General features: G+C 44.3%; 2 pseudogenes across 1 annotated transcript; one reads left to right on the forward strand and one right to left on the reverse strand.

The window, feature by feature from the left end:
- The window catches only part of LOC111524522, a 20,200-nt pseudogene extending 15,855 nt beyond the window's left edge, over window positions 1–4,345 (reverse strand).
- A 1,565-nt stretch (window positions 4,346–5,910) lies between these two features.
- Window positions 5,911–7,976, forward strand: LOC111534581 (annotated as a pseudogene). The gene is made up of 2 exons (XR_002729139.1): window positions 5,911–6,513; window positions 6,837–7,976. The product of XR_002729139.1 is annotated as an elongation factor 1-alpha 1-like (transcript).
- Window positions 7,977–12,368: the final 4,392 nt, after the last annotated feature.

The following is a 12,368-nucleotide window of genomic DNA, read 5'->3' on the forward strand; positions in this document are numbered from 1 at the left end:
TTTTTTTTTTTGAGACGGAGTCTTGCTCTGTCGCCCAGGCTGGAGTGCAGTGGCACAATCTCTGCTCACTGCAAGCTCCGCCTCCCGAGTTCACACCATTCTCCTGCCTCAGCCTCCGAGTAGCTGGGACTACAGGAACCCGCCACCACGCCCGGCTAATTTTTTGTATTTTTAGTAGAGACAGGGTTTCATTGTGTTAGCCAGGATGGTCTCAATTTCCTGACCTTGTGATTCGCCTGCCTCGGCCTCCCAAAGTACTGGGATTACAGACGTGAGCCACTGCGCCTGTCATATGGTTATATATTTTTAAAAAGAGTTCTTGGCCGGGCGCGGTGGCTCACGCCTGTAATCCCAGCACTTTGGGAGGCCGAGGCGGGCGGATCACAAGGTCAGGAGATCCAGACCATCCTGGCTAACACGGTGAAACCCCGTCTCTGCTAAAAATACAAAAAATTAGCCGGGCGCGTTGGCAGGCGCCTGTAGTCCCCACTACTCGGGAGGCTGAGACAGGAGAATGGCGTGAACCCGGGAGGCGGAGCTTGCAGTGAGCCGAGATCGCGCCACTGCACTCCAGCCTGGGTGATGAGCAAGACTCCATCTCAAAAAAAAAAAAAAAAAAAAGAGTTCTTATTCTTAAAGGTACATAGATAAGACTTTGTAGATTAAATCAAGATATCTGTCATTTTTTTCTAAAATAGGCTTGTGAGGGCTTTGGGAAAGTGGGTTGGCATGTAGATAAAATAAGACTGAACATGTGCTGATGCATGTGGAAGGTGGATGATGGCTATTTAGAGGGTTATTATACTATTTATATTACACTTTTTGGAAGTATGCTTGAAAATTTCTATAATAAAAAGAAAACAAAGAAGCAAGCAAAAAAAAAAAAAAAAAAAAAAAACCAGACCAAAAAAAAAAAAAAAAAATCCAAACTCGAAACCAAAAACCTTGCAACCCTCTGAGCTCTCCCCTTAAGAATTATTTTCAGGCTGGGCATGGTGGCTCACGCCTATAATCCCAGCACTTTGGGAGGCTGAGGTGGGTGGACCACCTGAGGCTGGGAGTTTGAGACCAGCCTGACCAACAAGGAGAAACCCCGTCTTTACTAAAAATACAAAAAAATTAGCTGGGCATGGTGGTACATGCCTGTAATCCCAGCTGCTCAGGAGGCTGAGGCAGGAGAATCGCTTGAACCCAGGAGGTAGAGGTTGTGGTGAACCAAGATCGTGCCATTGCACTCCAGCTTGGGCAACAAGAGCGAAACTCCATTTCATAAAAAAAGAAAAAAGAATTATTTCCAAATTCTATGAATGGTTGATTAGTAATATCTTTACAATACTTCATCTGATTTTTTCTTTTGGGACCCCTGATTCTCTCAAAATTCCTCATGGATTTTTTGTTAATGTATTGCTTCATTTCTGTTTTTGAGTGATGAGGGTAGAATTATTTCCTCTGGGATTTTCCTACCATTTGCTGTCAGTAATGCTTCCCAGTGTATGGATTAAGGCTGTCCTCCCAGTAGGAGGTGCTGCCTTAAAGTATGGTGGCAGCTTAGCCTTTAGAGTAAGTGCCAAAGGCCTTCCAGTGCCGCTCCAGTCTCCACACTGCTTTCCTGGGACCTCTGCGTCATAGTGAATTTCTTAGAATAGATTTGCTTCTGGAATAATTTCCCACCAATTTACTGCCAAAATTGTGAGGGCCACATTTCCTGCAGACTACAATTTACCCATCTCAGCTGGTTTTGCTTTTTCCCCCTTCTTTCCTTAATGAGGTTTGAAGATTCTTTTAAATATTCCTGGTTTGACATGGTGGCTCACACCTGTAATCCCAGCACTCTGGGAGGCCGAGGCAGGAGGATTGGTTGAGGCCAGGTGTTCAAGACTAGTTTGGGCAACATGGCAAGACCCTGTCTCTACAAAAAAATACAAAAATTAGCCAGGTGAGGTGGTCCAAATCTGTGGTCCCAGCTACTCAGGAAGCTGAGGTGGGAGGGTCACTTGAGCTCAGGAAGTTAAGGCTACAGCAAGCTGTGATTGTGCCACTGCACTCCAGCCTGGATGGAGAGAGTGGGAGACCCTGTCATATGTGTGTTTGTGTTTGTGTGTGTTAGACTTGCATATATATATCAAACATGTACGCCAGTCTTCTACCCTAGGGGAACTCCAGCCTGGATGACAGAGTGAGACCCTGTCATACTTGTGTTTCTGTTTGTGTGTGTTGGACTTGCATATACATATCAAACATGCACGCCAGTCTGCTACCCTAGGGAGAGTGCTTCGTGTTCTAATTTCATTGCCATTGCTGTCACTGTTGAAGTTTGCCCAGTCCCTGTTTCTTTAGTGTTAATCTGAACAAGGTCACATCAGAATTTGTGGGGCATGGCATTAAATGCAATTTGGGGGAAGGGGGACTCTTTAGGAAAAATAATACCAAATTATGAGTACAAAATTAGGCAGGAGGCCAGGCGTGGTGGCTCACACCTGTTATCCCAACACTTTCTGAGGCGGGCTGATCACCTGAGGTCAGGAATTCAAGACCAGCCTGGCCAACATAGTGAAACCCTGTCTCTACCAAAAATACAAAAATTATCTGGGCGTGGTGGCATACCTGTAGTCCCAGCTACGCAGGAGGCTGAGGCAAGAGAATTGCTTGAACCTGGGAGGCCGAGGTTGCAGTGAGATTGCGCCACTGCCTTCCAGCCTGGGTAATAGAAAGAGACTCCATCTCAAAAAAAAAAAAAAAAAAAAAAATTAGGAAAATGAATATTTCCTAAATAAATAAATATTTATTTAGAATAAATAGGTAAATCACAACAAAGGCAAATAGCACAAGCATCACAAAATCCAGGACAAAAAAGTACTTGAACATAATTAACTGCCAGAAACAGTCCCATAATATTTTTTCCCTGCATTTTTTAGCCACATAGACTTTGATTACTCTTCAATTTTGTAACATTTTTTACAGAGAGGGTATTTTCAATGGAGCGGGTATAAGGATAATTTACTTTTTTCTAGAATAATTAGAATTCCTCTATAAAGTGTTTTTTTTAAATTACTGGTTGTTCAGAAAAGTGTCAGCTTAATAAGTTTTATCAGTGATGTCTTATAAATATGTAAGAGTTCTGTGGTGGTCTCGTGGCTAGAAAAAATTTAAAAAGAAAAAATATATTTAAGAGTATTACAAATTTGAGGACACTTTTGTAAGTCTTTTTCACGTGTGGGTGGTAAGATTTCAGGATGTGTAAGTGTACTTCAGGGCACTCATTAAACAGTTTGTCATCAATGTCATTAAAATGGTGTTTTATGATTTCTTTTCTTTCTTTTTTTTTTTTTGAGATGGAGTCTTGCTCTGTCTCCCAGGCTGGAGTGCAATGGGACAGTCTCAGCTCACTGCAACCTCCACCTCCTGGGTTCAAGCGATTCTTCTGCCTCAGTCTCCCAAGTAGTTGGGACTACAGGCGAGCGCCACCACTCCCAGCTAATTTTTGTATTTTTTTTTTAGTAGAGATGGGGTTTTGCCATATTGGCCACGCTGGTCTTGAACTCCTGACCCTGTGATTCACCTGCCTCGGCCTCCCAAAGTGCTGTGATTACAATTGTGAGCCACCACACCCGGCCAATCTCATTATTTTTAAATCATCAAAAATTGTAATTTTTTCCAACATATTCTTATGATTTGCTCCACTTTGTTAATTGGATTATACACAATCCAAGAAGCTTATTAATTTCTTTTTTGAAATTCATTTATTCTTAATGAATCACTGATATTGGTATGATTTGAAAACTTCTTTCTTATAATTTGCTTCTTGAATACAGAATAATCTCCACTGATTTTGTTACTCGTGTTTATGACTTTAGCTTCATATTCTATTATTTTATCTTAGTTTTTTTCAGTTCTTTAATAAACTAGGAACTGTAACTTCTTCACGTCTTATTAAAATGTTTAAAAATGTCTGCTCAAATTACATTTATAGTGGCTTATTCTCAATTCAACTTCTTTTTAGACAGAAACTCAAAATAACTTGTGTCACTTCGGTACCATTAAATACTGGGGAAGTGGAATGGAGGGAGATTTGAAATGGAAAGAACAACAGTTTGATGGTTTTGGTTAAAATATATTTTACAAATTTAACAAAACCATATGACCTTGTGAACACATTATTAGGATCCCTCCCAGGTCCTTGGAAAGGGCCAATATAATTGAGGGATCCTGAAGCTTAAACCTTATTGGCTTCACGCAAACCCACCTCTGATCTTGAGTACGTAACACGGATCCACTCTTCCTCCTCTTGGACTAAGTGTTTTCCTATGTTTTGTGTGCTAGATCTTCCTTTTCCTCTCCGATACATTCTCCACCAGTTCCTTCTCCACCAGGAGACTGATCTACGCAGAGGAGAGCACTAACAACAGAGTGGGGGAGGGGAGCATTCACTCCAGCCTTCATTCCCCTAGCTCCATTCCTGCAGGGTTGGCATGGCTTGGATGGCTTGGATGCATCCTCAGGGGCCTCTCCTTACCGTCCTCTTTCTCCCAAGAGACTAGCTCCTCCTTTGGCTCTGCCACCTTCCCCTTGGGATGGTAATGGAGCCCTCAATATTACTAACCTTGGGGTATCGCACTATGCCTCAGAATTTACTTATGCCCTTCCCACACCTTTGTAAAAAGTAGTTTATTACATTTTCCTGCTACCAGACGATCATGGTAGCACATACCTGTAATCCCAGATAGTCAGGAGGCTGAGGAGGGGGGATCCATAGAGCCCAAGAGTTTGAGACCCCATCTCAAAAAAAAAAAAAAAAAAATCTTGCTGGGACTCTGATACAGTTTGTAACATCAACCTTGTGTAGGCAGTAATTTCACTGTACATTTAACTTCCTCTAAAATCATTTTTAATTACTGTCTTTATTTTCAAGGGATCAGCATAGTCTTCTTACCCCTAAGGTGGATATGATCAAAGGAGAATTACCTTCTATCTGCTTAATACTTGGATTTTTTTATGGGGCTATTTTCATTTCTTTTCTTTTTTTTGAGACGGAGTCTCGCTCTGTCGCCCAGGCTGGAGTGCAGTGGCCGGATCTCAGCTCACTGCAAGCTCCGCCTCCCGGGTTCACACCATTCTCCTGCCTCAGCCTCCTGAGTAGCTGGGACTACAGGCGCCCGCCACCTCGCTCGGCTAGTTTTTTTTGTGTGTATTTTTTAGTAGAGATGGGGTTTCACCGTGTTAGCCAGGATGGTCTCTATCTCCTGACCTCGTGATCCACCCGTCTCGGCCTCCCAAAGTGCTGGGATTACAGGCTTGAGCCACTGCGCCGGGCCTATTTTCATTTCTTTAAAAAATCTCATTCTAGGCAGGGCACAGTAGCTCACACCTGTAATCCCAGCACTTTGGAAGGCCAAGGTGGGAGGATAGCTTGAGGCCAGCAGTTCATGACCAATCTGAGCAACATAGTGAGACCCTGTCTCTACAAAAGAATTTAAAAATTAGCCAGGTGTGTGTGGATGTTTAAAAAAAAAAAAGTCTTTTTTAAAATTTGGATAACCATTCTAGAATTAGAATTAGACGTGGTAACAATCTTTTCAACAAATGTTGCTGGAACAATTATTGTTCATTCATATAGAAAAAAAAGGAACTTTGCCATCTGCCTTATATTATGCCCCAAATTAATTTAACATGAATCATAGAACTAAATGTGAAAATAAAACAATACAGATTCTAAAAGAAATTAGAGGAGAATATTTCTGTGCATTTGGAGTAGGCAGTGATTTTTTAAACACAACATAAAAAGCACTAATTATCCAAAGACACCAATAGGAGAGTGAAAAAGAAAGCCATATACTGGGGGAAAGAAATCCACAATTCCTACATCTGATGTAACCTTTGTATCCAGATTCATTTAAAGAATCCTAATTGGCTTTTTCGCAACGGGTTTGCCACCAGAACACAGGTGTCGTGAAAACTACCCCTAAAAGCCAAAATGGGAACGGAAAAGACTCATATCAACATTGTCGTCATTGGACACGTAGATTCAGGCAAGTCCACCACTACTGGCCATCTGATCTACAAATGCGGTGGCATCGACAAAAGAACCACTGAAAAATTTGAGAAGGAGGCTGCTGAGATGGGAAAGGGCTGCTTCAAGTATGCCTGGGTCTTGGATCAACTGAAAGCTGAGCGGGAATGTGGTATCACCATTGATATCTCCTTGTGGAAATTTGAGACCAGCAAGTATTATGTGACTATCATTGACGCCCCAGGACACAGAGAGACTTCATCAAAAACATGATTACAGGGACATCTCAGGCCGACTGTACTGTCCTAATTGTTGCTGCTGGTGTTGGTGAATTTGAAGCTGGTATCTCCAAGAATGGGCAGACCCAAGAGCATGTTCTTCTGGCTTACACACTGGGTGTGAAACAACTAATTGTTGGTGTTAACAAAATGGATTCCACTGAGCTACCCTACAGCCAGAAGAGATATGAGGAAATTGTTAAGGAAGTCAGCACTTACATTAAGAAAATTGGCTACTGGCCGGGCACGGTGGCTCAAGCCTGTAATCCCAGCACTTTGGGAGGCCGAGATGGGCGGATCACGAGGTCAGGAGATCGAGACCATCCTGGCTAACACGGTGAAACCCCGTCTCTACTAAAAATACAAAAACTAGCTGGGCGAGGTGGCGGGCGCCTGTAGTCTCAGCTACTCGGGAGACTGAGGCAGGAGAATGGCGTAAACCCGGGAGGCGGAGCTTGTAGTGAGCTGAGATCCGGCCACTGCACTCCAGTCCGGGCGACAGAGCAAGACTCCGCCTCAAAAAAAAAAAAAAAAAAAAGAAAAAAAAGAAAATTGGCTACAACCCCGACACAGTAGCATTTGTGCCAATTTCTGGTTGGAATGGTGACAACATGCTGGAGCCAAGTGCTAACATGCCTTGGTTCAAGGGATGGAAGGTCACCTGTAAGGATGGCAATGCCAGTGGAACCACGCTGCTTGAGGCTCTGGACTGCATCCTACCACCAACTCGTCCAACTGACAAGCCCTTGTGCCTGCCTCTCCAGGATGTCTACAAAATTGGTGGTATTGGTACTGTTCCTGTTGGCCGAGTGGAGACTGGTGTTCTCAAACCTGGTATGGTGGTCACCTTTGCTCCAGTCAACGTAACAACTGAAGTAAAATCTGTCGAAATGCACCATGAAGCTTTGAGCGAAGCTCTTCCTGGGGACAATGTGGGCTTTAATGTCAAGAATGTGTCTGTCAAGGATGTTCGTCGTGGCAACGTTGCTGGTGACAGCAAAAACGACCCACCAATGGAAGCAGCTGGCTTCACTGCTCAGGTGATTATCCTGAACCATCCAGGCCAAATAAGTGCTGGCTATGCCCCTGTGTTGGATTGCCACACGGCTCACATTGCATGCAAGTTTGCTGAGCTGAAGGAAAAGATTGATCGCCGTTCTGGTAAAAAACTGGAAGATGGCCCTAAATTCTTGAAGTCTGGTGATGCTGCCATTGTTGATATGGTTCCTGGCAAGCCTATGTGTGTTGAGAGCTTCTCAGACTATCCACCTTTGGGTTGCTTTGCTGTTCGTGACATGAGGCAGACAGTTGCAGTGGGTGTCATCAAAGCAGTGGACAAGAAGGCTGCTGGAGCTGACAAGGTCACCAAGTCTGCCCAGAAAGCTTAGAAGGCTAAATGAATATTATCCCTAATACTTGCCACCCCACTCTTAATCAGTGGTGGAAGAACGGTCTCAGAACTGTTTGTTTCAATTGGCCATTTAAGTTTAGTAGTAAAAGACTGGTTAATGATAACAATGCATCGTAAAACCTTCAGAAGGAAAGGAGAAAGTTTTGTGGACCACTTTGGTTTTCTTTTTTGCGTGTGGCAGTTTTAAGTTATTAGTTTTTAAAATCAGTACTTTTTAATGGAAACAACTTGACCAAAAATTTGTCACAGAATTTTGAGACCCATTAAAAAAGTTTAATGATAAAAAAAGAATCCTAATTGATAAAATTAAAAGAATTGATAAAATTGCTAATCCTAATTGATAAAATTGGAAGAATCCTAATTTATAAAAATCCTAATTGATAAAATTGGTAAAAATCACTTTAAAAAAACACACACTTTTTTTGTTTGTTTTTTTTTAAGAGACAATTCCGGCTAATTTTTAAATTATTTTTTGTAGATTCAAGGTCTGGGTCTCACTATGTTGCCCACACTGAGTCTCGAACTAGCCTCCCAAAGTGCTGGGATTACAGTCGTGAGCCACCGCTTCTGGCCAACTCTCACAATCTTTAAATGGGCAAGGCCCTGCACAAAGGAGGACGTCAAATGGCAAATGAGCATCTGAAAAGGTGCTTAACATTGTAAATCAAGGAAATGCAAATTAAAGGCGCCATGAGATACCGCCACACCACCGTGTGGCCAAAATTAAAAACAATGACAGACTGGCTGCCCCGCCTCTGGCAGGGGTCCCTGGTGTGGGCGGGGAATGTCCCCGGCGGAGCTGGATGAGAGGCGCGCGCTGCTGGCAAGGCACCGCTGTGTGTGCTGGGTCTGGCTCGCAGCCCACCGAGATGGCCCATCAGTGGGACAAGGCCGTGAAGTGCTGCGCCCTGCACCCTAGAGGAGATTCAAAGCACAATCATATCTAAAGCACATGGATGTACGATTTGACCAAATTCCTGGCAGATCATCCTGGTGGGAAAGAAGTCTTTTTTTTTTTTTTTTTTTTTTTTTTTGAGACGGAGTCTCGCTCCCTCGCCCAGGCTGGAGTACAGTGGCCGGATCTCAGCTCACTGCAAGCTCCCTCTCCCAGGTTCACCCCATTCTCCTGCCTCAGCCTCCCGAGTAGCTGGGACTACAGGCGCCCGCCACCTCACCCAGCTAGTTTTTTGTATTTTTTAGTAGAGACGAGGTTTCACCGTGCTAGCCAGGATGGTCTGGATCTCCTGACCTCGTGATCCACCGGTCTCGGCCTCCCAAAGTGCTGGGATTACAGGCTTGAGCCACCGCGCCCAGCCTGGAAAGAAGTCTTAAGGGAATAAGTTGGAGAGATGCTACTGAAAACTTTGAGGATGCCTGGCACTCTACAGATGCCAGAGAATTGTCCAAATCATAAATCACTGGGGTTTCATCCGGATGACAGATAAAGTTAACCAAGAGTTCAGAATTTTTTTTTTTTATTTTTTATTTTTAGATGGAGTTGAAAAGACTAAAAGGCAGAAATGAAATCCACAGGCAGACAGCCCGGGCGGCGCCCGGAGCCTGGTTAAAGATCGACCCCTGACCTAACCGGTTATGTTATCTATAGATTCCAGACGTTGTATGGACAAGCGTTGTGAAAGTCCCTGTCCTGTTCTGTTCTGTTCTGATTACTGGTGCTTGCAGCCCCCAGTCATGTACCCCCTGCTTGCTCAATCGAAACCACCCCCCTCCCACCCATGGTTAAGCAAGCAGTTTGTCTAAAAAACAAAAACCCCTAGACGTTTGTGGTTTAAAAATGGGCGGGAGCCAACCAGAAACTGCCGAATGTTCAAACTTCAAAATGTCAACCAATCCCAATCTTGTAACTGCAAAAATGCCCTAATCTTCTGTAACCTGTTTGTGCCTTACTATAAAAAGTAGGCTTGAGCTGTGCTCGAGACCTCTCTCTTGCCCTCCTGACTACACCTGTACGGAGAGAGGTCCGGGTTCGAACCTGCAATAAAGTGATCCCGGCCGCTTGGCTTTGACTTCGGTTTCTGGTGGTCGTCTTTGAGGGGGGTCTCGGAACTCAGGGCACAACAGAGTCTCACTCTGTTGCCCAGGCTGGAGTGCAATGGCACCATCTGGGCTCACTGCAACCTCCCCCTCCCAGGTTCAAGCGATTCCCCTGCCTCAGCCTCCCGAGTAGCTGGGATTACAGGAGCACACCACCATGCCTGGCTAATTTTTGTATTTTTAGTAGCAACTGGGTTTCACCATGTTGGTCAGGCTGGTTTCAAACTCCTGAGCTCGTGATCTGCCCACCTTGGTCTCCCAAAGTTCTAGGATTACAAGTGCGAGCTACTGCACCTGGCCTTTTTTTATTTTTCCCCTCAAGAGACGGTTTATCTCTATGTTGTCCAGGCTGGTTTCCAACTCCTGAGCTCAAGGGATGCCCCCGAGTGGTTGGGACTACTGGCATGCACCATTGGAAACCCTTATTACTACTGTTGACTTTAATTCCAGGTAGTGGACCAGTTGAGTGATCCCAGCCATCTCAGCACTGGCGAAAACCTTCCTGTGTTGCCTCTACATGTAGGCAGAAGACTAAATAACTTTTCAGAAGCCAATGAAAGAAAAGACTGCTTTGGATTAGGGAGAAAAGAAGCCAAAGTTAATTAACTATTTCAACTGTCAGTAGCCTTCATCTGAAAGAATAATTTTAATGTGTCTGTTTCCCTTTCCTCCTACACCAGAAACAAAGCAAGAATTGTTCTATTCTTTCTGAAACTTTTCAAGTGTGCCTTTTTATTTACCAACTTTATTTTGAAGTCTCTTCACTACGTAGTTTACTTATGGTAAGCATGAGCTTTTAATATTAATATTATATGTGGCTTAGAGTGGAATAATGGACATTGGAGATTACAAAAGGTGGGAGGGTGAGAGCAGGGGTGAGGGCTGAAAAATTGCTTATCGGGTACAATGTTCACTATTTAGGTGATGGGTGCACTAAAAGCCCACACTTCGCCACTACATAATATGTGCATGTTAAGAAATCTGCACTGGTACTGCCTATATAGGTATAAATTAAAATTAAAATAAAAAATAATACCTGGCTTTAAAACATGACAGTACATTGTCCAGAATGTTTAGCGACTACATTGCTAGTGTGAGTGAAAAATGGTATGACCGCTTTGGAAAGCTGTTTAGCAGTACATATTAGAGCTAAACACATGCCTGCCCTGTGACCCATAATTTCATTCTTAGGCATACACCTAACAGAAATGAGTGCAGAAGACATGTATAAGAATGTTCGGGGCCGGGCGCGGTGGCTCAAGCCTGTAATCCCAGCACTTTGGGAGGCCGAGACGAGCGGATCACGAGGTCAGGAGATCGAGACCATCCTGGCTAACATGGTGAAACCCCATCTCTACTAAAAATGCAAAAAAATTAGCCGGGCGTGGCGGTGAGCGCTTGTAGTCCCAGCTACTTGGGAGGCTGAGGGAGGAGAATGGCGTGAACCCGGGAGGCGGAGCTTGCAGTGAGCCGAGATCGCGCCACTGCACTCCAGCCTGGGCGACAGAGCGAGAGCGAGACTCCGTCTCAAAAAAAAAAAAAAAAAAAAAAAAAAAAAAGGAATGTTCAGAATAGCTTTATTCATAACAGCAAAAAACTAGGAACAACCAAATGGTCAGAAACAGAAGAATGGGCCAGACGTCCTGGCTCACGCCTGTAATCCCAGCACTTTGGGAGGCGGAGGTGGGTAGATCCCTTGAGGTCAGAAGTTTGAAACCAGCCTGGTCAACATGGCAAAACCCTGTCTCTACTTAAAACAGTACAAAGATTAGTCAGGCATGGTGGCAGGCACCTGTAATCCCAGTTACTCGGGATGCTGAGGCATAAGAATCACTTGAACCTGGGGGGCAGAGGTTGCAGTGAGCCGAGATTTTACCACTGCACTCTAGCCTAGGCAACACAGTGAGACTCTGTCTCAAAAAAAGGAAAAGAAACAGAAGAATGGATAAATCAGTTGTGGTATGTGCATATATCACATGTTGTGGACTGTTTGGAGTTCCCCAAAATTCATACGTTGACATCCTAACCTCCAGTGGGATGGTATTAGGAAGTGAGGCCTTTGGGAGGTAATAACGTCATGGTGGTAGGACCCTCATGAATGGAATTTAGTGCCTTGTAAGAAGAGACTGGAGGGCCGGGCACGGTGGCTCAAGCCTGTAATCCCAGCACTCTGGGAGGCCGAGACGGGCGGATCACGAGGTCAGGAGATCGAGACCATCCTGGCGAACACAGTGAAACCCCATCTCTACTAAAAAAATACAAAAAACTAGCCGGGCGAGGTGGCGGGCGCCTGTAGTCCCAGCTACTCTGGAGGCTGAGGCAGGAGAATGACGTAAACCCGGGAGGCGGAGCTTACAGTGAGCTGAGATCCGGCCACTGCACTCCAGCCCGGGCGACAGAGCAAGACCCTGTCTCCAAAAAAAAAAAAAAAAAAAAAAAAAGAAGAGACTGGAGAGTTTACTTCCTTTCTGCTTTTCACCTTGTAAGGATACATGAAGAAGATGGCCATCTGCAAACCAGGAAGCAGGCCATCATGAGACACCAGATCTAACAGCACCTTGATCTTAAGACTTCTCAGCCTCCAAAACTGTGAGCAATAAATTTCTGTTGTTTAAGA

This window comes from Piliocolobus tephrosceles, chromosome 11 (assembly GCF_002776525.5).
Source record: "Piliocolobus tephrosceles isolate RC106 chromosome 11, ASM277652v3, whole genome shotgun sequence".
In the NCBI taxonomy this organism is placed as follows: Eukaryota; Metazoa; Chordata; class Mammalia; order Primates; family Cercopithecidae; genus Piliocolobus; species Piliocolobus tephrosceles.